The 24823-nt window shown below is 41.1% G+C and overlaps 1 protein-coding gene across 1 annotated transcript in view; it reads left to right on the top strand.

The window, feature by feature from the left end:
• Nucleotides 1-587: 587 nt before the first annotated feature.
• Nucleotides 588-24823, top strand: part of LOC308411304 (junction plakoglobin-like) — a 123599-nt gene continuing 99363 nt past the window's right edge. Inside the window, exon 1 of the mRNA XM_080905189.1 lies at nt 588-815. The gene's annotated coding sequence lies outside the window, so the exon portion shown is untranslated. The remainder of the gene's footprint in view (nt 816-24823) is intronic.

Raw genomic sequence — 24823 nt, 5'->3', positions numbered from 1 at the left:
TCAATTTTCATTACACTTGAGATTTTTCCTTTTTTTTTTTATTCCTGCTAATGGTTCTGATACTAATATCTCAAAAACGACAAGAGTTTTGTAGCTTCAGTATGACCAAAACTCCAGACTCACAGCAGTATAACATAAAAACTGTGTGAAGATACAGCCTGATTTAGTATTGTTCATTACTCTGTTACATTTATGTCATTTCAGATTTTCAGATAAAAAGAAAAGAGTGAGGAAGAGACAGAGGAGGTGAAATTAAATGTAGGGACATAAATAGGACCAGAAAGACTGAAGTAAAATGAATGGCTGCTTGTGCCATGAGCCAGCTTTTAATTGCTTTAAAATCTAAATTGTGACCTTGATTTAAAGCTAGCAACAGTGCACCAACCAAACCCAACCAAACCTTGTTTCCGAAGCAAAGGTTTTGTGAAGTTACGCGATGTGTTTTAATCATTCTGACAAAAGGGAAATTCAAACGTATGTTTAGATAGTATGTGGAGGTGAGTCGCATCGCATAGCACTGCTGCTTTATGTGACTGGAAGGTGTGAAAACGACGCCATTCTTCGCTGGCGGAGTGAGACCTCTTCACTGACTCCTCTTCTATGACGCCGTAGCAGCCGAGCCTCTGCCGGTTCGCTCCCCTCGCTGTGCATAGCTGGCTGCGTGCTGCAAATCGCCTTCATCGGGAGACAAAGCGAGGCAGAGGTAACACAGGAGCGAAGCTACACCTGTCTGTGGATTTAAAGAGCGACGAAGAGGATTTGAAATTGTCAGTGCTGCGACAGGGATCCGCTCCACACCGCTGGTCAGATAAGAGGTAACCAGATCCGGCGAAGCCGTCTTATTACGCACCCTAAACAGATCAAAGGGCTATCATTTTACGCACAGGGGATATGGCACGTGACGTTAAATAAAACAAGAATGCTGACCTAATTGTTATCGACATGCATTATGGCGGTCAGAATAAACAGAATTTGTCTGGGATTTGGGGGGTTGTAGATCTCCCATGTTTCTGTGCTGACGACTGTTCATTGAAATCATGCAATCTCACATTAACTGATTTAGTGCGGGTTTCATATTTGCCTGCATTTTTAAATTGAATAGTATATGGATTTTGGGATGTGTGCCGTCTCCTAGACTATAATTAGCATTTATATTATTGCTATATGTGTGCATAAGTGTTTGAAAGCAATGCAGTTTGTTGGCTCAAGTCGATGTGGTGTGGCTTTCTATGTCGCTTAGTGTCTCGGTGCAGTCTCTCTGGATGACATTTCTCCCACTCTCTCTTTCCCCCACTCTTTCTCCCACATACATACAGACATACTTTCCTTCTGCCTTGTCTGCCCCCTTTGTTCAGTACAATGAGCTATGCTGATATTTTAGGTCTTTCAGGTACATTTTTACAGGGCAAATCCCACACTCTGCTACCATTCTCCCTGTCTTGGCTTGCATTTATGCTTCTATTTGTGGAGACACATGGCTGGTGTGCTTCTGAAGTCTGTAGAAGAGTCTCAACAGATGTTGCAGGTGAGGCTGTGAAATGCACGTCCAGCAGCTAACACAGACAGATGCCATCGCCACCCGTGATGTTTAAACCTCTTTCCTGCATATTTACACTGCCCTCTTTTTTATTGACTCCATATTATTTGAAAAGCAGGTGTAGCAGCCAAGCGTCTGTGCGCTCAGTGTAGGTAACTTGATGGAGTTACCCCGCTCTTCATGCTCAACACTAATGTTATGGGTGTATAGCTGTGTGTGACATATGGAACACACATGCCTCACCTTGTAACAGACCCATATTTATAATATTGAAAGTTATTCATGTCTTTCTTTATTGTATTACATAATTCAGAAACAGTCCGAGTTTCTATCTCAGGCTTAGTCCAGTTCCAGTGGCACATCGATCCAGTTCATCTTATAGATTGGCAGCATAATCCAAGAAAGATGTTAGGATATTTTGTCCCACTTATGCAGAAAATGAATCACTTCTGTACATATTTTTTTAAAATTCCCTCTGTGACAAATATATGAACATTTATGTATGCATTTGTATTTGGCCTAATCATTTGCCTCTTACTTTTTTGACCTAACAGAATTTTCTACAGATTAGAGGCAGATCCATATATTTGCCCAACAGTAACACAGTGCAGGATTTCTGTAGTTTTCTGTGTTCCACTCCCCAATTGGTCATGATTTGTTTAGCTGCACTATGTGCATGGCTGTGTGAATGATGTCCAGCAAACCATGGGGGGAAACAGTCTCTGTAAAACCCGGTGTTGTTAGGAGAGACAGCATTTAGCCTACTTTGGATGGTACAGCCCTCAGTACTAGAAATCCGGCTGAATATATTAAGCCCCCAAAAATGTGACCATCCTATTTTGGACCCAGGCTGGTTTGATTTTGGTAAATTTATTCACAGCATTCTTCCTCTAACCTGATTTCCTGGTTAATGTGTGATGTCACACTGCATCATCATCTTCATCATCATCATCATCATCATGTGACTGGAAAGGACCAAAAAGCTGGCCTGAATCAGCTTTCTATCTGCACTAGTGTGGATTTCACCATTGTTTTCTTCCTGTCACGTGTCTATCATGTAGCTTTTTCTTTTACTGATTTTATTGACAGCTCTCTGTCCAGGTGAGATGTAAAAACAGTCTAGAAAAGCTCTTCAAACTTGATCATCAGTGGAGATCTGATTTAATTGATTGATTATTCCATATGACTGGTTTATATTCCTGTACTATTACAAAAATGCTCCATTGTTCTTTTTCTTCTTTTATCTGGAAATGTTCAGTCTCATCCTGGTCCAGATTACAATTTCCACAAGTTCAGTTCAGGCAAATGGAACAGAACGCAACAAGTAACCTCGCGGACGAAGATAATAATGACCAACATGTTTCATTGCAAGCAGTGAACATATATAGGAAGGCAGCAATCCCAGTATTGCCTTATATAAAACTGTAAATGAGATTTCCTCCGACTGGCCAGAGCAGGCCATCCTACCTGAGAGTATAACTCACAGTGGTGAGTGTGAAATTTTGAAAGTGATGAACCTCAGAGAAGCACGATATGCAATCAACCGTTCGAAGACATTGAGCAGAAGCATTCATATATGGAATATCTCCATAATCCAACCCTCCATACAGGATGGCAAGATCATTTAGCTTTATACTGCCACTCTACTACACAATTTAACAATGTGCTCCAGCTTCTTCTTATTTTTCGAGCTAAGAGACCCAAACCAGCAGATTAAAGAAAAAGTTAAGACAGACTCAATAAAACAAGAACAAACCATTTTCATAAAATGTTATTCACATTAAAATCACTTAGTTTCTGGTACAAATACATACGCTGGTGAGTCTTTGCACATATGGTGTCTGTATTCAATTTAAATTTCAACTTTTCATCAGCAGTGGTGCCCAGATATTTGTATTTCTCTACCACCTCAATTTCTTGACCATGAATACAAACGGGGCAGGGATGAAAATCAGTGTTTATGAAAATCAACAACCATTCCCTTTGTTTTAAACACTTTAATGTCAAGAAAGGACTGTCCACACCATGCTACAACTGGGCCACGGTCGTGGTCTGCATCATGGAGCAGAGAGACGAAACAAGTCCCAGTCGGTACAAGGAGAAACAGTTTGGATAGACTCCACTGACCACACTGGAGCCAATATTCGACAGTAGGAAAGGAAATTGTCAGAAATGCTTACCATAGGAGTTTAAATCCATTTCAAAGGAGTGAGAGGATAACTCGTTTAGTCAGGGTGACTGTTTTGTTAGGGCTGCAGCTACCGATTATTTTAGTAATTGAGCAATCTATTTCATCAGATAAGAAATACTTTGGTCTTAGTAATGAGCATAAATATTCAAAAGAAAAAAAACACGCATCTTTCAGAATGAGCTGCTCATTGGTTTCCATTTTTAAAATGGGAATGATTTAAAGTTTAACTGAGGGCATCTCTCCAAAAAAAAACCCTGACTAGATCCTTTGATTGTGCGTACGTCCCATGTTGATTTTTTTTTAAAGAAAGTATTTTCTTAAATGCAAAAATATGCAAATAATCTTAAGTACAGACAAAGTCTAATAAGAAAGTTCTATATGCAATCTAAACCAAGGGATAATGTACCTTTACTCTTGTCTTCTTGAAAGGTTTTCTGAGGTTAATAGGAGGCAGGTTTTTGTGCTGCTGAAAACAGACTTTATGTTCTGTTTTCTTAAAGTCTGTTATGAAGAGATTGGATTTAAGACAGGCTCCCCAGATTCAAGATGCTGCGGTGGTGAAGATGAAGATGCTTCACCCAACTGACTTAGAAGATGAATGCAGTTCTAAGTCAGTTGGGTGAAGCCTGTTTCACGAATGACAGAAACACACAGAGATCAGCTTGAGACAAATTTCTAGTATCCTTGAGGCAGCTGTTGATGTTATTTGGTGTTATATAAATAAAAATTTAAAGCAAGCAAAATAGAAGCTCAAAGAAGGCAGAAGATGACTCGACTAGATTAGAAGAAAACTAGAAGAACCCCAACTTTCTTTGGTGACGAAGCTCTGTTGAGCTGAATTTTCCTTTGTTCTATTTATTATTATTTATTATATTTAATTACATGTGTGATTACTTTTAATAACTAGAAAGGGAAGTGAAAGGGTAAACTTTAACCCAAACCAAGTATTTTGGATTTAAACACCATTCCTACAAGACTGCTCAAAGAAGTCCTTCCATTAATTAATGTTTCAGTCTTAAATATATGCAACCTGTCTTTAATAATATCCCATGTACCACAGGCCTGAAAGGTGGGAGGAATTAAAACACTTTTACTTAAAACGCCTCTACTAATTGAAAAGCTGTTGGTTCAATCCCTGGCTGCTCCTGTCTGCATACCAAAGTAATTTTGGATAAGATGCTGCACCCTGAGTTGATTACATCACAGCGTGAATGTTAGAGAAAAAGCACTTAGACCTTAAAAAGGGTCTTGTATGAATGGCTATGTGGGTGGATGAAGGAGACATGTTATATAAAGCATAGAAATTAGAATAGAAAAGCACTATAAATAAACTGGTGGCTTCTTAACACACTCAAGCTAATATGGAGCTCTGTCCTTAGGACAGTTCTATTTACACTTGACATGTTTCCTTATACATATTGTTAGAAACCATAGCATACATTTGCATTAGTATGCAGGTAATACCCGACATGACACACACAGCTGGATGACCTCCAGTCACCTCCAGCCCTAACCCTAACCTCCTGATTCAGATAAAACTGCGGTTATTGCACTCATAAATACTCTGGATGGGATTACCTCTCCTCCAGTAACACTGTGGGGAATCCTGGAGTCATTCTTGGATATGTCCTTCAGTGTGCGTAATAAACAAATTATTATTCAGAACTGCTGTTATCAGGTTGTTGTAAGTTTGTTGAAAAGTAGTCAGTTGACCCAGAATGTTCCAACGAGAATACTGATGGGGATTTAAAAAGCTAGCATTAAATTAGGAGGGATAAGAAAACAGAATTCACTTGACTGCAAGCTGTAATTTATTGTAATAGTGATGGTAAATTTGATTCTTTTTACTGAATCGAGTGTTAATAAGTCACTCACCAAAGTGAATTGTTTTTTTTGAGTCATTTGAGTCACTGAGTCAGTCGACCAGAGAGTGCAAAAAATGTACATTTTCACTCAAACTTAATTTGTTTCTCTTTTCATGTAAATCCTACTGCTAAGATGAGTGATTGAAAAAGAAAACAACTATTTTATAGAGCAAAAAGAGCAAAAAAAAAAATTTATAAAGGGAACATTTATATTATTTATTTTTATTTAATTTTATTAGTATTTTCCTCAAATGTGTTAAATATATATTTTCTCATCTAAATGTCCACTGAGCTGTGAGCCAGGGGGCGGTAATGCGCCTTAACATTGGTTGTCAACCAAGAAGAAGAAGCTGTGAGCCAGGAGGGAGGGGGTGAGTAACTTAAATGTGGTGTTAGCATGTTAGCAGAGCGATGCTACTGTGAACTGAGGAGCTGTTGTCTTGATGTGAGCTTCTACTCAGGGTTTTTTCTTCCATTTCAGAGCAGAAATGTTTTTGTTAAGAAACTGTCTGTTGTTTTTTCCCTCACAATTTTAATTATAAGCTAGATATATTTCTACTAATGAAATGAGTTTGCTAACAGCAACAGGGATGAGTCAGTGAGTCAGTTGGGCTTGTGAATCATGATTCACGAGTCAGTAAAGTGATTTGTTCATGATTCGCGCATCACTATACTGTAATATAATGGTGGGATTTTACACACTGTACCTTTTAAGTCATCCAGCAGACTGTTCAAATTACAAGGGGAAATTCCATTAATAAAATTATTTTTTTTCTATGTATTGCACGTGTGTAAAGTTGCAAAGTGAATGGACTGCTTAATCTTCAGTAGATTTTATTTATTTATTTATTTTTCACATTGGGTTCTTTAATTTTTCATTTCATTATCCACAGTTCCTGTTTAATGATGGAGGGCAGGTATTTTCATAGTGACAGCAGGTACCTGATTAAGAACATATTCCTATTAAGTTTAGCATAACTTAGCGGTTTACTTTTATCAATAACTAAAATAAACTTGTGACTCTGTGGGAGCCTGCACGATACACTACTTTTATCCAAATCAGTCATTTCTGTGTACTGTGTCCACTATTTGGTATTTACATCATTTACTTTTGAATTTCACATCGACAGCGGCTTGTATCTGTTTCTTGCATGCCTTCGTAACCTGTGTGTTTATGCCTCAAGTGGTTTTGTTGGTTTCCACCTTTAGCGTGGACTCATTTGGGCTTGTCTTGCTGTTATATGCACTAAGGAATATTCATAGTGTTGCTATATCGCTGATATATTGGCCAGAGGGGCCGATGGCGCGATATGGCGATACAGTGTGTGAATGTGAGAGTGAATGAATAGTGGAATTGTAAAGCGCTTTGGGTGACTTGAAAAGCGCTATATAAATCCAATCCATTATTATTATTATTATTATTATTATTATATAATTTTTGATTACGTGGTGTCCAGTGTTGGGTAAGTTACTTTAAATTAGTAATTTAGTTACATTACTAGTTACTTCTATCAAAAGTAACTCCATTACTTCAAGTTACTCGTTACTTTCAGAGTAACTAGTTACAAGGGAATATGTCTGTGAAGGTTCTAGGGAAAGTAACTTTTGGTTTTACTCAGAATTCTGTTAATGTGTTGCTAACTGGATACCCAGCAACTGCCAGTCTTCTAGCTTGCTTACTTGCCACAAGTGCACTGTGCCACCTACCAATAGAAAAGAAAAAATAATGTGCATATTTCCACGAGAGAAATCCCACGCCAGGACCGTCGTTGTTCGCCGCCATGATTCTAGCCTACGTCATGTGCTCTTTTTGTTGTAAGATTCAGATAATTATTTTTTAAAAGCGAGACATTGTAAATGAGAATAAGAAAGAAAAGTATTTCTTTGTGCCCCCCTTTCCCTGTTAATGCCCTACCTGGCCCCCTGGCAACACTTTGCTAGACCCGCCCCTGCACAGTTACCAGCTGTCAGCTACTTAGAAAAGGATCCTGGTGTTATTTGTCTCTCAGAAACAGTTCATAACTTCAACTCATCCATGTCACCTAAAAGGTAAACCTGTTTCTCCATCACCTGTTCAGCTCTGATGATTCAGTAAGGACATCTCCTGGTTTCATCTTCATGTTTCCCTCTCACCACATCTCCAAACCGACATCATGACCAGCAGCTTTACAGCTGTGGCTCCAGCAAACATCAGCTGATACTAGAAATTAATATTAAATACATTCTAACAACAGCTGATCAAGCTTAAACGTGCTGCTGTTGTTTAGCGCGACATCTGCTGGTTTCCTCTTTCTGGCGCAAAGTGGGCGATAAACAAACAAGAGAGAAAAGCCATCAGCTGATCATTGATCAGTTTCACGACTGAAGTAGAAACAGGAAAAGGGAGGGGAGAGAATGAGAGAAGAAGAGGCAGCTGTGCAGCGTAACGACAGAATAACTCCAGCTTTGTGTCTTTTCCATTCTAGCTGAAGTCCGGGACAAACTGTTCCTTTTCACCTCAATAAGAAACGAGTAATATTTTCTCTGAATACGAGACGATTCCATTTTTTACAGGACTATTAATTAACCTTTTGAACAAAATAAAGTTCAACATCAGTAACATAGCACCACCCAGCTGTATAGAAACTCCATCATGCTAGCTAGCACGCAGTACGAAAAAGTCATCACAACGAAAATAAACTCCACCTAAACTTGGTTCATATCTGACCCAGATAGACTGCAGGTCATAACTTCTTACCTGAAGTTCAGTTCACCTGACACTCGGACCAGCGCCCGCCTCGGGTCTCTCCTCCTGCCTCCCTTTTCCTTCATCCACCTGCTGGCCTCCACCACCTGCTAATGTTACTGAATCTGAGGAAGCTCCGCGATAGCCACCACACAAAGTAACGAGTAACGAGCCTATCTAAATCCCAGTAACGAGTAACGCGTTCCTGGTTTTGGCATAATAACTAGTTACCGTGCTCGTTACCACAATAATAATGTAGTTGCTGTAAAGCATTACTTAATAGTGCGTTAGTCCCAACACTGGTGGTGTCACATAAAAATTATACCGATATAACGAATGGTATGGCACTAGCTCTCATTGCATTATATCACCTCTGTCAGTGCGCCCCAGGGCAGCTGTGGCTACAATGTAGCTGCCATCACACCAGTGTGTGAGAGTGTGTGTGAATGGGTGAATGACTGAATGTAGTGTAAAGCGCTTTGGGGGCCTTAGGGACTGAGTAAAGCGCTATACAAATGCAGGCCAGGCCATTTAACTCTCATTGCATTATATGGTGACATTTTCTGTTGAATTCAAAACATAATTCTTGAATGTTCTCATATATTACACCTGTGCAGTCAACACACCTATGTTTCATATTTCTTTTCTCTTTTGTATTTGTCTGGGTCATCAGAGTCGGTGTAGATAATTCTGTCTAATATCGAGTTTTTGTTTTTTGTTAGAAGAATTAACCTGTTTATACTAAGGCAGTGTACAGTGTGGATATGGAAACTATTTTTATCTTGATTGCACAAAAGGACAAGAGTGTAATTTTGTTTAACTCTGTAGGAAACTGATACCTTTCTTGTTAATTTGATCATATTTGTAAGAATTTTATTGTCATTTTAATTTTGCTAGTTTTTATTTTATCTGTGTTGTTCAGCACTTTGGTCTGCCTGGTGTGTTTTTAAAGTGCTATACAAATAAACGATGATGATGATGATGATGCTAAAGTGCAACTGCATTATGCTGCTAACATAACTTTGCTCCTTGCAAGAAACTGCACAGATAGCATGCTAATGCTAAGCTTAAGAAATAGGATAATATCCTGCAAAGTTTAATCTGTTTAAAAATCTGGTCTGGTTTGTTTCCCCCCCCCCCTTGGTGCGGTTCATGTGATGTCACCACAATAGTCATACTTGGGTGCCAACCCAAAAACAAACAAAAAAACAAACAAAAAAAAGCACCAAGGACCTCTAATGAGGTTCATTCATGGTGTGAATATGATTCAATCTCAATCCAACCCAGCTATCAGTTTTATGTTGCAAGTTTAAGCTAAACCCCTCCCATAGCCATGTATGCTTTCCATTCAGGGATGTGGCAAGGTACCATAGATGTGGAAAGGTCAGTACAGGTTAGCAACTAGCCATGTAAAGTTACCATGAGTGTACGTTTTCCACATTCTCCCATAGAACACAGCACCTTTTTACTGTATTTACTTTTTCCTGTCACAGACACATCTAGCCAATAAGCAGACTTATCATTTCTGCATGAAAAAGAATCCAAATCATGGAGAAAAGCTACAAGTTTATAAAATAATTAACAGTTTCAGACCAGAGTAAAACTATTGGTGTGAAAATGCACTTAAAGACCGTGAAGGCTCTGTCATGGTTTAGACTGGTGGCAGCAGATGGCCCCGCCCCTCCCTGAGCCTGGAGGTTTCTTCCTGTTAAAAGGGAGTTTTTCCTTCCCACTGTCGCCAAAGTGCTTGATCATAGGGGATCACATGATTGTTGGGTTTTTCTCTGTATGTATTATTGTAGGATCTAATGTACATTATAAAGCGCCTTGAGGCGACTGTTGTTGTGATTGGGCGCAATGCTCCCGCAAAGCACCGGCCCACCTACCTGTGCCAAAAAAGGAAAAAACCCAAGAACGCCACATGTACGCACCAGCTCCTAATAGTCTGGCCTCTCCAGAGCCTGGAACTCAGTATTAAGCAGTGTGGGATCATCTTGACAGAGAAGAAATAAAAGGCAGAAATATCCACAGAAGAGCATAGAATGTCCTTCAGGAAGCCTGGAGAATAATTCCTGAAGATACTTAAAGAAATTACAGAACGCCACCTCAGAAAGTTCAGGCTGTGTTGAAGAATACAAGTGCCATAACAAATACTGACTTTCAATATTATTAGGAATGTACAAACTCTGATTTTGCCTACATACATGGGAAATACTGCATTTCCATGTATGCTTACACACTTTACACTTTAATAAAACATTGCACCTATTTTCTATTTCCCTCATAAAAACAAAGAAATGGATGGTTCAAGACTTTTGTACAAAACTCTTTACAAGACTAAACATATTTTTCCAAGCCATCTGAATTAGTTACCTCAGTTTGAACCTGTGCTGGTACCCGTCAGTCTTGTTCAACTTATAGCAGAAGCTTGTTTTTGAGAGTATGTGCCGTGGATGATAATTGGTGTTCATCAAGCTTCCAAAATATTTTTTGCAGGACTTCAAACATGTATTTGAGCTCTGGTGGAAAGCTTAGGGCCAGACAGCAGACCATATGCCTCTGCAGTGCTAGCCATACCATTGAGGACCACCAGAGCTTGAACACTGATATCCAACTGGGCATTTTCTGGCTCCATCATGCCTCAATGTCTGTATTCTGTGTGACTGAAAACTATTATATAAGCTACTTTTACAAGACGAAATACTTCATAAGAATAGAAACATTTCAACAAACATTTGAAGGCAAGATGAAGCTTACCTGAAGATGAATTCTCAAGAATTGAACAAATTACACATTTAACAAAATGTTAATTTGTATTTTAATATAGAACACAGTCTGAATATCTTGAGCAATATAATTAATATAAAAATTGCACTGCAATAACATCCATGTGTGCAGATGGTTGACCTAAAATTGGCTGATTTAACATGAAATGACTGAGATAACTCAAATGTATTAGACCACCACCCAGTGAAGGTGTATGTTGCAGCTGACCTAAATTAACAACAAAATCATTTCTTTTTCTTTATTGGTTAATCCACCAGTACCACCACCAGTGTGCAAGCTCTTTAGTCAACATGATATTTTTAATGTTAAAATAGAATTATTGTTGTTATTCATAAAGTTTCAAATGTATTTTTTTTTAGTAAGATGCCAAATTGCAATTATTTACTTCCATCTGTGAACAGACTGTGGGATTGTGTGCCTATGAGACTGCACCTCGGGGCTCAGTTGAGTATTGGGGTCAGTTGAGAAGGCAACATCAAAGATTTGCAAAACACATAGGCTCACAAAAATATTAATGCATGCACACATACGCAGTATCTGTTTTGGTAAATTTGACCCCTCAAGCAGTAGTGATGGGAATTCCGGCTTTTTTTAGAGAACCGGCTCTTGTTTATATATAAATATATACGGTGGCCCCTAGAGACAAAGCACGTACAATCACATTGCTAGCATTAACTGAACTTCCAAAACAGAGCTACCTAGATCACTTAAATTACAAAATTGAAAGCATGTGTGTATTGTTTGTGTATTTATACACCAACAGTAATATATATTCAAATGATTAAAAAAAATGTTCATTTACCTGTTACTACCACACACCAAATCTGGTTGTTGGTACTTCCTGGCTTGTGTAGACACTAGGTAACAAAAGCTCAACACTGCCCCCTAGCATCCTGGAGCACTTCCGTTGTGCCTTGGAATTTGTATGTGTTTTGTCTCTGGGGGCCACCATAAATATACTTTTATTTATTCTCTCCACATAAAATAGAATAAATAAATCATATAATACAAGAACCAACAATTTACAGTTCAACTTTTAAATATTAAAATTTTTAGCTTTTTCCTTTTAAACAAATTTAAAGTGAAACAACACAAAACACTGCAAACCACAACACAAATAAATTAAATTAAAATATGAAAACAAAAAGAAGATGCACATTCTCTGTCATATGGGCCCGCATGAATAAACTTTCTGAATCCCGTATCATCTGCAACTGAAAATAGTTGTGGATGGTTACTATACCTTTCTAATGTGACCTTGTTGTCCCTGCTCTCTCTCTCTCCCTCCCGCTCTGTTCCTGTGCTACTGAGTGTAACTACCGCCCCTCCCCCCTCTGCCCAGCACAAAGCACAAGGCTCGCTGTGGAGTGAAGCGGAAAAAGGGTGAGAGAAAGGAAAAAAAAAAAAACCCACCCGGCTCGCGTCGTTCACTTCAAAGATCCGGCTCTAAGAGCCATTTCGTTTGCGACCGACACATCACTACAAAGCAGCCTGTTGGGTATTAACACCTCGTGATTTATCATTATTTAAATATATTTCTGTAATTTTAATATATTTTCCATTTTATCATATTAATGTTGTTTAAAATATGACATCTGACAAATTTACGTGTGGTACAACGGTATGGTGGTTCCCATTGTTGCCTCACAGGAAGATGGTCCTGAGTTGAACTCTACCATCTGGTGTGGAGCTTGCATGATTTAGCCCTGCGACAGGCTGGCAACCTATCCAGGGTGTACCCCACCTCTCACCCTATAGTCGCTGGCTCAAGTCCCCTGAATTGAATAAGTGGAAGACAACGGTTGGATGAAACAAATTTATAATATTGTACAGGGAGTGCAGAATTATTAGGCAAGTTGTATTTTTGAGGAATAATTTTATTATTGAACAACAACCATGTTCTCAATGAACCCAAAAAACTCATTAATATCAAAGCTGAATGTTTTTGGAAGTAGTTTGTAGTTTGTTTTTAGTTTTAGCTATTTTAGGGGGATATCTGTGTGTGCAGGTGACTATTACTGTGCATAATTATTAGGCAACTTAACAAAAAACAAATATATACCCATTTCAATTATTTATTTTTACCAGTGAAACCAATATAACATCTCCACATTCACAAATATACATTTCTGACATTCAAAAACAAAACAAAAACAAATCAGCGACCAATATAGCCACCTTTCTTTGCAAGGACACTCAAAAGCCTGCCATCCATGGATTCTGTCAGTGTTTTGATCTGTTCACCATCAACATTGCGTGCAGCAGCAACCACAGCCTCCCAGACACTGTTCAGAGAGGTGTACTGTTTTCCCTCCTTGTAAATCTCACATTTGATGATGGACCACAGGTTCTCAATGGGGTTCAGATCAGGTGAACAAGGAGGCCATGTCATTAGTTTTTCTTCTTTTATACCCTTTCTTGCAGCCACACTGTGGAGTACTTGGACGCGTGTGATGGAGCATTGTCCTGCATGAGAATCATGTTTTTCTTGAAGGATGCAGACTTCTTCCTGTACCACTGCTTGAAGAAGGTGTCTTCCAGAAACTGGCAGTAGGACTGGGAGTTGAGCTTGACTCCATCCTCAACCCGAAAAGGCCCCACAAGCTCATCTTTGATGATACCAGCCCAAACCAGTACTCCACCTCCACCTTGCTGGCGTCTGAGTCGGACTGGAGCTCTCTGCCCTTTACCAATCCAGCCACGGGCCCATCCATCTGGCCCATCAAGACTCACTCTCATTTCATCAGTCCATAAAACCTTAGAAAAACCAGTCTTGAGATATTTCTTGGCCCAGTCTTGACGTTTCAGCTTGTGTGTCTTGTTCAGTGGTGGTCGTCTTTCAGCCTTTCTTACCTTGGCCATGTCTCTGAGTATTGCACACCTTGTGCTTTTGGGCACTCCAGTGATGTTGCAGCTCTGAAATATGGCCAAACTGGTGGCAAGTGGCATCTTGGCAGCTGCACGCTTGACTTTTCTCAGTTCATGGGCAGTTATTTTGCGCCTTGGTTTTTCCACACGCTTCTTGCGACCCTGTTGACTATTTTGAATGAAACGCTTGATTGTTCGATGATCACGCTTCAGAAGCTTTGCAATTTTGAGACTGCTGCATCCCTCTGCAAGATATCTCACTATTTTTGACTTTTCTGAGCCTGTCAAGTCCTTCTTTTGACCCATTTTGCCAAAGGAAAGGACGTTGCCTAATAATTATGCACACCAGATATAGGGTGTTGATGTCATTAGACCACACCCCTTCTCATTACAGAGATGCACATCACCTAATATGCTTAGTTGGTAGTAGGCTTTCGAGCCTATACAGCTTGGAGTAAGACAACATGCATGAAGAGGATGATGTGGACAAAATACTCATTTGCCTAATAATTCTGCACTCCCTGTATTATTATTGTTCTAGTAAATTTACCAGTGTATATAGATCTTTCTTTATTAAAATATTAAATTTTGTGCTTTAGTGTACTGTAAAACTAATATATTCGGTACCATATATTTAAAACTTTTTACCATGTACACAGTGTATATCATATAAATATATTTGCAATGTTCAGCAGGATTAAGGAATTAAAGGTCATTGTAAGATTAACTCAAAATGTTTCACATTTTTACTGAGTAAACAGCTGTGGGCCTCGCAAAACCCATCTGTGTGAAATACGTATGGATACCAAATTGTAATCCATAAAACATTTATGTAATCACAATTAAAGTAAATGATGTTTTCCTTGACAATTACTGGTTTTTGGCCTAACACCAAAACAAAGACCTGTACATCTAGAAACAACTAGGCAGGGTCCACCTCTTTACATGCTTTACGTGCAGAACAAGAAAATTAGCCTTGTTCTAGTTTTGTGGTGGAATATGTCATATATCATACACTTATATCCATGAGACACAGCCTATTCATTTATGTCTTCTGTAAGTGATATTTGTCTTTGGTCTCTGTCTTTTGACTTATTTCAGCTACCCTACTAAGTCATGATGTGCTCAATAGAGGACATCCTCGTCTGTCCACTGATTCTTATGTGTTTGCGTGCCCTCTTTTAGCTCCAAAGACAGGTGAATTTTCTGTGATTCTCTATTCATGGGACAATGTTATTCTATGTCAGGGGTCCCAATCCCAGTCCACGAGGGCCGGTGTCCCTGCAGGTTTTAGATGTGTCCTTGATCCATCACAGCAGATTTAAATGGATAAATTACCTTCTCAATCACATGATTCAGGTGTGTTGACCCAGGGTGAGATCTAAAACCTGCAGGGACACCGGCCCTCGTGGACTGGGATTGGGGACCCCTGTTCTATGTTTTAGTAAAGTTCTTCCTTTCTAGCTTTCACACGCCAATGCACCCACGGGAGTGTGACTAGGTTTGGGGTTCAGAATCTTGCCAGGGAGCAGCCAGGGATTGAACAACCAACCTTCTGACCTACTCTGCCTGAAAGTCTTAGTAGAACTGTAATCCAGGAAAATGTTACGACTTAATACTGTTTTATCTGTTTCGCTGAGATCTGTCTGAAAGTTATTGTAGGCTAAATCATTCATCCTTGCAAGAAAATGAGGCTTAACTGCTGCTTTTCTCCATGCTGGAAATGAGAAATAAACTCACTCTCTTTTTATTTTGCTCTCTTTCTCTCACCAGCAGCAGAGCTTATGTTTGAATACACAGTATGAATTATGCAGGGTGACTGGCTCTAGCTTCAGGTTAGTAGTTGACAATTTCACAGGAATACAATGTGAAATCTCTAATAGCCAATCAGACTAGGGTGTGTCCCTACCTGGTGTCAGCTGTGCATAATTGATTAAAGATAAACACAGTAGGTAGGTTTTTCACTACTGTTGATAATGTCCAATGAGATTAAACTGTCCAGAACCAGAAATGTCTCAGACTATTCAGTCTGTTATGGGTGGAAAGTCTAGGAATTTCTACATTTGCATGAACCTCCCAGCTGTTTGTTTAATTCCTTCCACCTGTGCACTGCTCACTCTGTGCTCTGCGTTGCACTTGGCATCAAAATACCACACAGAAAAGCAAAGCAAGGTAGGTAAATACCAAACAGTTGGAGCACTGCTTGTTCTAACTGCCAGGAGAGTAGAACATGTACCTATGCTAAATTACTTATGTCACTCTTCAATACTCTGCTGCCTCATTTGGAAAACTCTCCAGCATCATAAGACCAGGCAGCATTAATCCATTCACATGCATCTATCTAATAATCTGACCTGATATCCAGGGCGGTAAAGACCAATCCATGCTGACAAGCTCACTGTGTCATGTTTAAAGGCACGTGAGCAGAGGGTTGACAGAGGATGAACCTGGGATTCTGCTGGCTGTCTAAGTTTTATGTCAGTTTCCCATCAAGAAAATGATGTCGAAGTCCTGCTGCTGCTTGTTGCTATGGCAAACCTCGGAAGATGCTGGTGGTCCTTTCTGTTTGGTGTAAGCAGATAAGAAAGAGGGAAGAAGGAAAGTGTGATTAAAATTTTGCATATTTGCATTTAGAATCCACTCTTCATGTTGCATGCTCTGTGAGCCTCAGTGTGTGTGTGTTTGTGTGTGAGGGAGAGAAACAACTACACCAGTCTGCATGATAATAACCTGTTAGTAGCAGACATTACCTTACACAGAAACAAACTGCATTATCTTTTCCTTCCATTCTAGTATGCATTTCTCTCTATCCCCATTTCCTCCCTCCCGGTCTTCTTTCTCTACTCCTTGTCGTTTTTCAGCCTGGCTCTTATCTTTTCTTTCTTGAAGCTTAGCCTTTTCATTTTTACAGTCAAGCGTGATACACACACGCGCACACACAGAGATGGGGAGAGAGAGACACAAATAGAAAGGGGGACTGTGCATGGCCAGTGGGTGGGCACAGATACATCAAATAAAGACTAGGCCAGTCTGACAGGATAGCATGTGCACACACAAGCACACAGTAAACAATGTGTATATTCAAGAGGAACTGTGTGTGTGTGTGTGTGTGTGTGTGTGTGTGTGTGTGTGTGTGTGTGTGTGTGTGTGTGTGTGTGTGTGTGTGTGTGTGTGTGTGTGTGTGCGCGCAGCTTATCAGGGTTTGTAAAAGAAGTCATGGTGACAGAAAAGGAGCACAAAAAAGAAGAGGAAAATAAATTAGACTGAAGAGGAGAGGAGAGCTAAAAATGAAAAGGGACAGGAAGAAAGGAGAGAGCAGCAGAAAGGAGAGAGGTAGCCAGCAGGCAGGATTGTGTGGTGCATGTGTGTGTGCAATGGGAGTGTTAGGATGTGAAGTCATGTGTAAAGAAGTAATCATGACAAAGCCTGGCAGTGCTTAAGCTCAGCAGTGACCACATCCATCACATGGCTATAATGTTGGTGAATGTTTTTTTCAGTTGGTTAATAAGTGTGCTCCTCATTGAAAAAAATCAAACATCATACCTGCAACAGTTTATGTATTGCTTACATGATCACAATAAACAAACAAACAAACAAACAAACAAAGTTCATTTAGCAAAGAAAAGAAGAAAAAATGCTCTGCAAAATAAAGATAAGACATTTCAATATTGCTTCACCTGTTCTGCAACAGTGATCATTGAGGCTGAGGTGAACAGGTGGGGCCAGAAAGGAATAGGACAATCACCAGTTACTGGTATTTATCTTATAGCCTTGAGCTATATAAATATATACCGTATTTTCACGACCATAAGGCGCACTTAAAAGTCTTAGATTTTCTTCAAATAGTGCGGCGCGCCCTATGTGTTGTAAGGAGGACGTAGTAGAAAACACCATGAGAACGTTAAAGGGTGAAGTGTGGGCGTTGATCGTATATACCGGGACAATCGCACATACCTGTATAAAAAAACAGGTATGTGCATTATGTGGAACATCGTTGTTTTAACAACCCTGAAAATGGCAAAGAGACACGCTTATGAAGCACAGTTTAAACTGAAGGCCATCAGCTACGCGGAGGAACATGGAAATCGAGCAGCGGCGAGAGAATTTAAGATTAACGAATCGATGGTTCGCAAATGGAGGAAGCCGGAAAACAAGCTCCGGCAGGTCAAGAAAACGCAGCTGAGTTTCCGCGGAAATAAGGCGAGGTGGCCCGAGTTGGAGGAAAGACTTGAGCGGTGGATCATCGAGCAAAGAACGAGCTGGAGAAGCGTTTCGACGGTCACCATTCGGCTAAAAGCAGTTTCACTAGCTGAAGAGATGAACATTGAACATTTCCTTTTTTTTTTTTTTTTTTTTTTTTTTTTTCTAAATGACATCAGAAACAGCAGTATGCGACATTACGTGATGGCAGAGCTTCAGTTCATCCTTTGTCATTTTTTTTTTTTTTTTTTTTTTTTTTTTTAATAAATAGGACAGGGGGAATGAATGAGAGAGAGAGGGGGAGAGAAAGAAAGAAAACCAAAGGGGAGAAGAGACGGTGAGAAGGGGGGGAAGAGAGACAAAAAAAAAAAAAAACTCCTGGGTCACCTGTATGGAGAGAAAAAACAAACAAACAAACAAACAAACAAAAACAAACAGAGGAGACAGCAAACAACAAAGAGCAACATAATAATAGAGAAAACAAAGCACCATCACAATAAACTAGCTAGTCATAGATATCAGTATTTACTAAGTAATAAACGATATTGTGCAGCACGCAAGATAGACAGCGCACAGTGTGCTTTGAGGCAGCAGCCAAGAAAGCTTTAGTCCGCGTCTGTGAATACCCATGTGTGCATACCTGTGTGGATCAGCATGCTTGCATTCCAAAGGTTTCTCCATGTAATGATCTGCTAGGGAGTGTGGGGGGGCCACAGCCCCGTCCTCCAGGGTGTGAAGCGGGTATGGAGGAGATCAAAACTCCAGACATCCAGAGGCCCCCAGAACACAAGAGACCATGGAAGACCAACAGAGGGGCAGCCGCGCCACTGTCCCAGTAAGAGCTGAGGAGAGTCCCAGATGAGGGCTCGCCCAGCAGCCGCGGAGCAGAAGTCAGGGGGAGTTGCAGTGACGCGCCCGTGAGCTCCGCCGGCCCCCAGCTGCGCCTGAGTGACCGAGCCCTAGGCCGAGAGGCCGGGGGCACCCCACCTCCAAAGGGGCCCGAGCGAGCCCCAGGCCCCAGGCCCCGACAAGCGGCCGCCAAGGAGTGAGCCGGTGTGTACCCGGACGCCCACCCCCAGACACAAAGAACCACCAACACACCGACACCTGAGGGAGTCCGCCACCGGCAGGGGAAGTGGTGGTGGGTGGAGATAGGCCTCCAAACCTTGGAGGGCCTGAGGTGTCCCCAGAGAGGTGGCGTCTGATACCCAACCTGACATATAGACACAGACATACAGGCACACACAGACACAAACATCCATTCCCACCCTCATGCTCTCATATGCACTCACTCCACACTCAACCAACGTGGAGACAGACATAAAGAGACGCTGTACACACAATCACACTCCCCAAGCGTACTCTACAAACCGGGTCTAGGTACCCTTGCCCCTGGAGGGGGGAATTGCACCCAGACCCAGGTGGTGTTACCCTTTTCCCTGCGGTGGGGAGAGGCAGACCACCCCGACTCCGCAGCAGCAGGGAGGCCCCACACCCCAGACCGCAGTCGGACGGCTAACTCCTCCTACTAGCCCTCCCGCTCCAGCAGGCCGCAGAGAATGGGGGTGGGAGAAGACTCCAAACCTCCCTCCACCCGCTCATTGTAGTGTTGATGCATATGTGTTCTAAGGTGCAATTAAAACCCAGGAGGGCATGGAGCTACCTGCCAAGGAGCAGCAGGTAAGCGCATAGTCCCTCCTGCTAACCCTCAATGACTAAGTGTATTTAAAATTGAGAGGTGGGCAACGACGTCAGGGGTGAGGTATACACCCTGATGGTAATTTGGACTCCGTGATTGTGCCCACCCCCAAGATCCTATATGTGTGTGTAATGAGAGTGTGAATAATGTGAATGTCTAAGTTGTGGGATAAAATTGAGGCAGAGGCAGCCAGAAGGGGACAGGGGGGGGGGGGGGGTAGCCTCCTCTGCACCCTGGTGACATACCCCCACTCCAAGGCCCTGCATGTGTGGGTGGTTGTGGAGGAGCGGGAAGAGGGAGGCAGCTGGAGATGGGGAGGGAAGGAAGGGAGGGGCAGGTAACCCCTCCCTGGGGCCAGCTCCCCCGCTGACCCCAGTAGGCACTCCCACCCTCCGCGACCCGCCAGGGAAGGGGGGCCCAGGCCCATCAGACCGGGGCCCAGTGCAGTAGCGCCCCCCGGCTCCACAGAGCCCTGGACAGTCCACCCAACCCCACCACAGAGAAAACTGCACCCACCCCACCAACCACACATCTTCCAGACTACATAAGACGGTAAACGCCCAGGCTGAGATCTTCCTCCACCTCTCCTGTATCTCCCCCTCCTGCAGAGAGTTCCTGAGAGAAGAAAGCTCCTGCAAGATGTGACCATCCCCCCCACCAGTTGAAGAGCCCCCCAGGCGGCTCGATGCACCGGCGGCACCCTGCTCCAGGGCCGGGCCCCCATGCACCCACCCGCCCACAACCCCGGCAACACACCAACCAGGACCCGAGCCCCCGAGGCCCGGCCCGGGCCCCAGCCCAGAGACGGAGCGCCCCCAGAACCTCACGCCCATCCCGGACCCACCCAGGGGCAGCCAGGTTGCCAGGTCAGTAACCCGCGTCCGTCAGCACAGACCCTCCCCTAGCCCCGCTGCACGCAGCCGCGAGGAAACAGTCACCTGAGAGCCAACAGAGCCCTCAACCGGACGTGACCGCTACCCCGGGTTGAGCCCCCCAAGGAAGATGCCTCCGGGGAACCCCCCGACGCCCTAAGCCTGTCCCTACCCCCTCACCAATCACAACAGTGAAGGCGGGACCAAACTATGACCCCCCACCCCCACTAGGTGATGGAGCTGATAAAAGGGGCCCAGAGCAATTGATCTAATGTGGTGGCAGAGGCTGTGTCAAGACTAATGTAATCTAATAGATAATTTCTATATTGGTTAGAATTAAGATTATTTTTATTTTTCCAGTTCATGAGGACTGTTTTCTTGGCTATGCATAGGGCAGTGAAGATCATATGGGCTATATTCTTTTCTGAAGTGACATTATCTAAGCTGCCCAACAAACACACTAAGGGGGAGGTTGGAATGTTACATTTCAGACATTTTGATAAGTCTTCACATATCTCGCGCCAAAACTTTTGCACTGGTGGACAGAACCAAAGAGCGTGGATGTAATTGTCTGGTGTATTGCCTTGACAGTGTGAGCAGTTGTTGGAAGATGTAAAGCCCATCTTGAACATCCGATGACCTGTATAGTGCACTCTATGAAGTATTTTGTATTGTATTAATTGCAGACTGGGATTTTTAATTAATTTAAAAGTTTTTAAGCAAATCTGAGACCAGAAGTTTTGGTCTAGGTTGACTGATAAATCTGCTTCCCACTTTGCAGTAGGAAGGGATATTGATTCATCTAATTTAGAAAGTGTTCTGTATATTTTAGATAATAATTTGGGGGATTTAAGAGTAAGAAAATGTGCCGCACTTAGTGGTGTTTGTAATTCAACTTGACTGAGGTTAAATTTCTTTTTTACTATGGATTTAATTTGTTGATATTCTAAAAACCTTGTCTTGTTGATCCCATATTGTTCAACTAGTCTGTCAAATGGAATAAATTCTGTTCCCTCTAATATATGTTCTAAGTATTTAATTCCTTTACAACTCCATTCTGGGAAATTAATCATATTATTGTTTTGTAATATGTCAGGGTTATTCCAGATAGGTGTACGTTTGCATGGGATTAATGAAGACTCCGTTATTTTTAGAAACTCCCACCATGCTGTTAGAGAAAAGCTGATGTTGATACTTTTAAAGCATTCATGTCTTTTGATGTTTGAGCTAATAAATGGTAGGTCTGAAATCTCTAGATCCTTGCATAGTGCCTGTTCAACATCTAGCCAGGGCTCAACTAAGAAGGTATGTTTTAACCATTCTGAGATGAACTGAAGCCTGTTGGCTAAGAAGTATTGGTGAAAATTAGGCAGATCTAATCCTCCTCTATCCTTGGTTCTTTGTAGCGTTTTTAAGCTAATACGCGGGGGTTTATCTTTCCAAAGGAATTTGGAAATATATGAATCCAGAGATCTGAACCAATCTTGTGATGGTTTGTTAGGGATCATCGAAAATAAGTAATTTATTTTTGGCAAGATCATCATTTTTATAGTGGCGACCCTTCCCATGAGTGATATGGGTAAAGATTTCCATCTAGTCAGATCGCCTTCTACTTTCTTTAGAAGTGGGATGTGGTTTAGTTTAGTTAAGTCTGAAAGCTTAGGAGAGATATTAATACCTAAATATTTAATATTTCCGGATTGCAGTGGGGCAGAGGAAGAATTATGGAAGGAGCAGTTAATGGGGAGAACTGTAGATTTTGGCCAGTTAATTGAATAATCTGAAACTCTTGAAAACCAGTTTATTAAAGTAATTACCTCAGAAAGGTTGGTTTGTGTGTTTTGCAGAAAAAGCAACACATCATCCGCATAGAGACTGATTTTATGTTCTATGTTCTTACATTTTATGCCCTTAATTGTTGTAGCCTGTCTAAATGCTGCTGCTAGAGGTTCGATAAAAATTGCAAAAAGTGAGGGGGAGAGTGGGCATCCCTGTCTGGTGCCCCTCAGGAGACAGAAGCTGGAGGATGTCTGGTCATTTGTTCTGATACGAGCCGTTGGGGAATTGTATAATATTCTTATCCAGTTTATGAAAGAGTTTCCAAAACCAAATTTGTGTAAAGTTGCGAATAAAAATTTCCAATTAACTCTGTCAAATGCTTTTTCTGCATCTAGAGATAATATTATGGCTTCGATGTTTTTATCGTATGAGTAGTCTATTAAATTAAGTAATCTACGAGTGTTTGTTGAGGAGTGCCGACCTTTTATGAAACCAGTTTGGTCAGGATGAATTAAGAGGGGGGTCATTTTCTCTAATCTCTTTGAGAGAGCTTTGCAGATTATTTTAAGGTCTACATTTAAAAGAGAAATTGGACGATAGCTTGAGGGAAATAAAGGGTCTTTGCCTGGTTTTAGCAGGAGACTAATGTTGGCAGAATTCATATTTGGTGGTAGTCTGCCATTTTCCTCGATTTCCTGCAACATGCCGTGGAATACTGGTGCCAAAATTGTCCAGAATTCTTTGTAGAATTCTGCAGGGAAGCCGTCTGGACCTGGAGCCTTATTATTGGGCATACTTATCAGGGCTTCCTGGAGTTCACTTGGCGTCAGTGGCGAATCCAATTCCATTGCTTGACTGTCTAGTAATTTTGGAAGAGTTACGTTGTCAAGAAACAGATCAATTTCATTTTTAGATGGGTTTATTTGTGGTGAGTATAAAGTTTCATAGAAATCCCTAAAAATGTTGTTTATTCTTCCAGGATCATATATTGTGTTCCCCGATAAATCTTTAGCAGCACATATAGTTGTTTTTTCTTTATTTATTTTTAGCTGGTTAGCTAGAAATCGACCTGATTTGTTACTGTGTTCAAAATTCTGCAAGCGAAGTCTTTGTATAAGGAATTGTGTTTTTTTATTAATAGTTTCATTTAATTCTAGTTTTGTTTTGCATATTTTGTTCAATGTTTCCTGATCTTGGTGGGACGTGTAGGCTTCTTCTAGTGATTTGATGTTTTTTTCTAATTCCTGAATATTTTTGTTTTCTTCTTTCTTTTTGTGTGATGAGAAAGAAATTATTTTACCTCTCATCACAGCTTTCCCTGCTTCCCATAGAACAGAAGCAGATATTCCGGGAGTGTCATGAAAGTCTAAATATGAAGTCCATTCCTTTTTAAAGTATTTAATAAAGTCTTCATCTTTAAGTAGTGATATATTAAATCTCCAGTTTTTTCTTGGTGTAGTGTTATTCTTGTGCATTAGTGTTAAAGATACAGGAGCATGATCGCTGACAGCTATAGGATGAATCTCAGTGTCTGAAATGTCACACAGTAGTGAGCTGCTGACCAAAAAATAATCCAGACGAGAGTAAGAGTGATGAACATGCGAGAAAAAAGTATATTCCTTACTGGTGGGGTGAAGAGAGCGCCATGCATCGCAAAGACCAAAGTCGTTCATATACTGTTTGATTATATTTGTGGACTGCCAATTACGCTGAGTTCCTGTTGTGTTGAGCCTATCCATTTCTTCATTTAGTCCAAGGTTGAGGTCACCGCCAAGAATGAGTGTGCAATCAAGGTGTTCAGAGAGTGCACTAAAAAAACCGTGGAAGAATGAGGGTTCATCAACATTTGGACCATATATACTAACAATACATAGTTTTTTGTTCAATATTGATAGTTTAATAATTAGAAATCTACCCTCTGGATCTATAACTGTATCGAGTACTGTAAAATTAACATTTTTATGTATTAAAATTGCTACTCCCCGTTGTCTAGAATTATAACCGGCTGCAAACACGTTAGGAAACTCAGGTGTTTTAAGTTCATTTAAACCTGTGACAGGTCTGTGAGTTTCTTGTAATAAAACAACATCTGCCTGTAGTTTTTTAAGCTGGTTAAATATTTTTAACCTCTTTCCTCTGGTGCCAGCTCCATTTACATTCCATGTGACAAACCTCAGCATGCCCTTAATTGTGCGTGTATGTTTAATGATGTATGCTGGGTGTTTCGTTTAGACAGGTGGAGAGAATATGGAAACATCCCTTGTTTGTAAATAGAAAGAGAAAAAGAAGTGTGGTGAGAG

Source organism: Rhamphochromis sp. 'chilingali' (genome assembly GCF_963969265.1).
Source record: "Rhamphochromis sp. 'chilingali' genome assembly, chromosome: 15".
In the NCBI taxonomy this organism is placed as follows: Eukaryota; Metazoa; Chordata; class Actinopteri; order Cichliformes; family Cichlidae; genus Rhamphochromis; species Rhamphochromis sp. 'chilingali'.
Note: the sequence above shows the minus strand (reverse complement) of the source record. Positions and strands in the feature narration are given on the sequence as shown.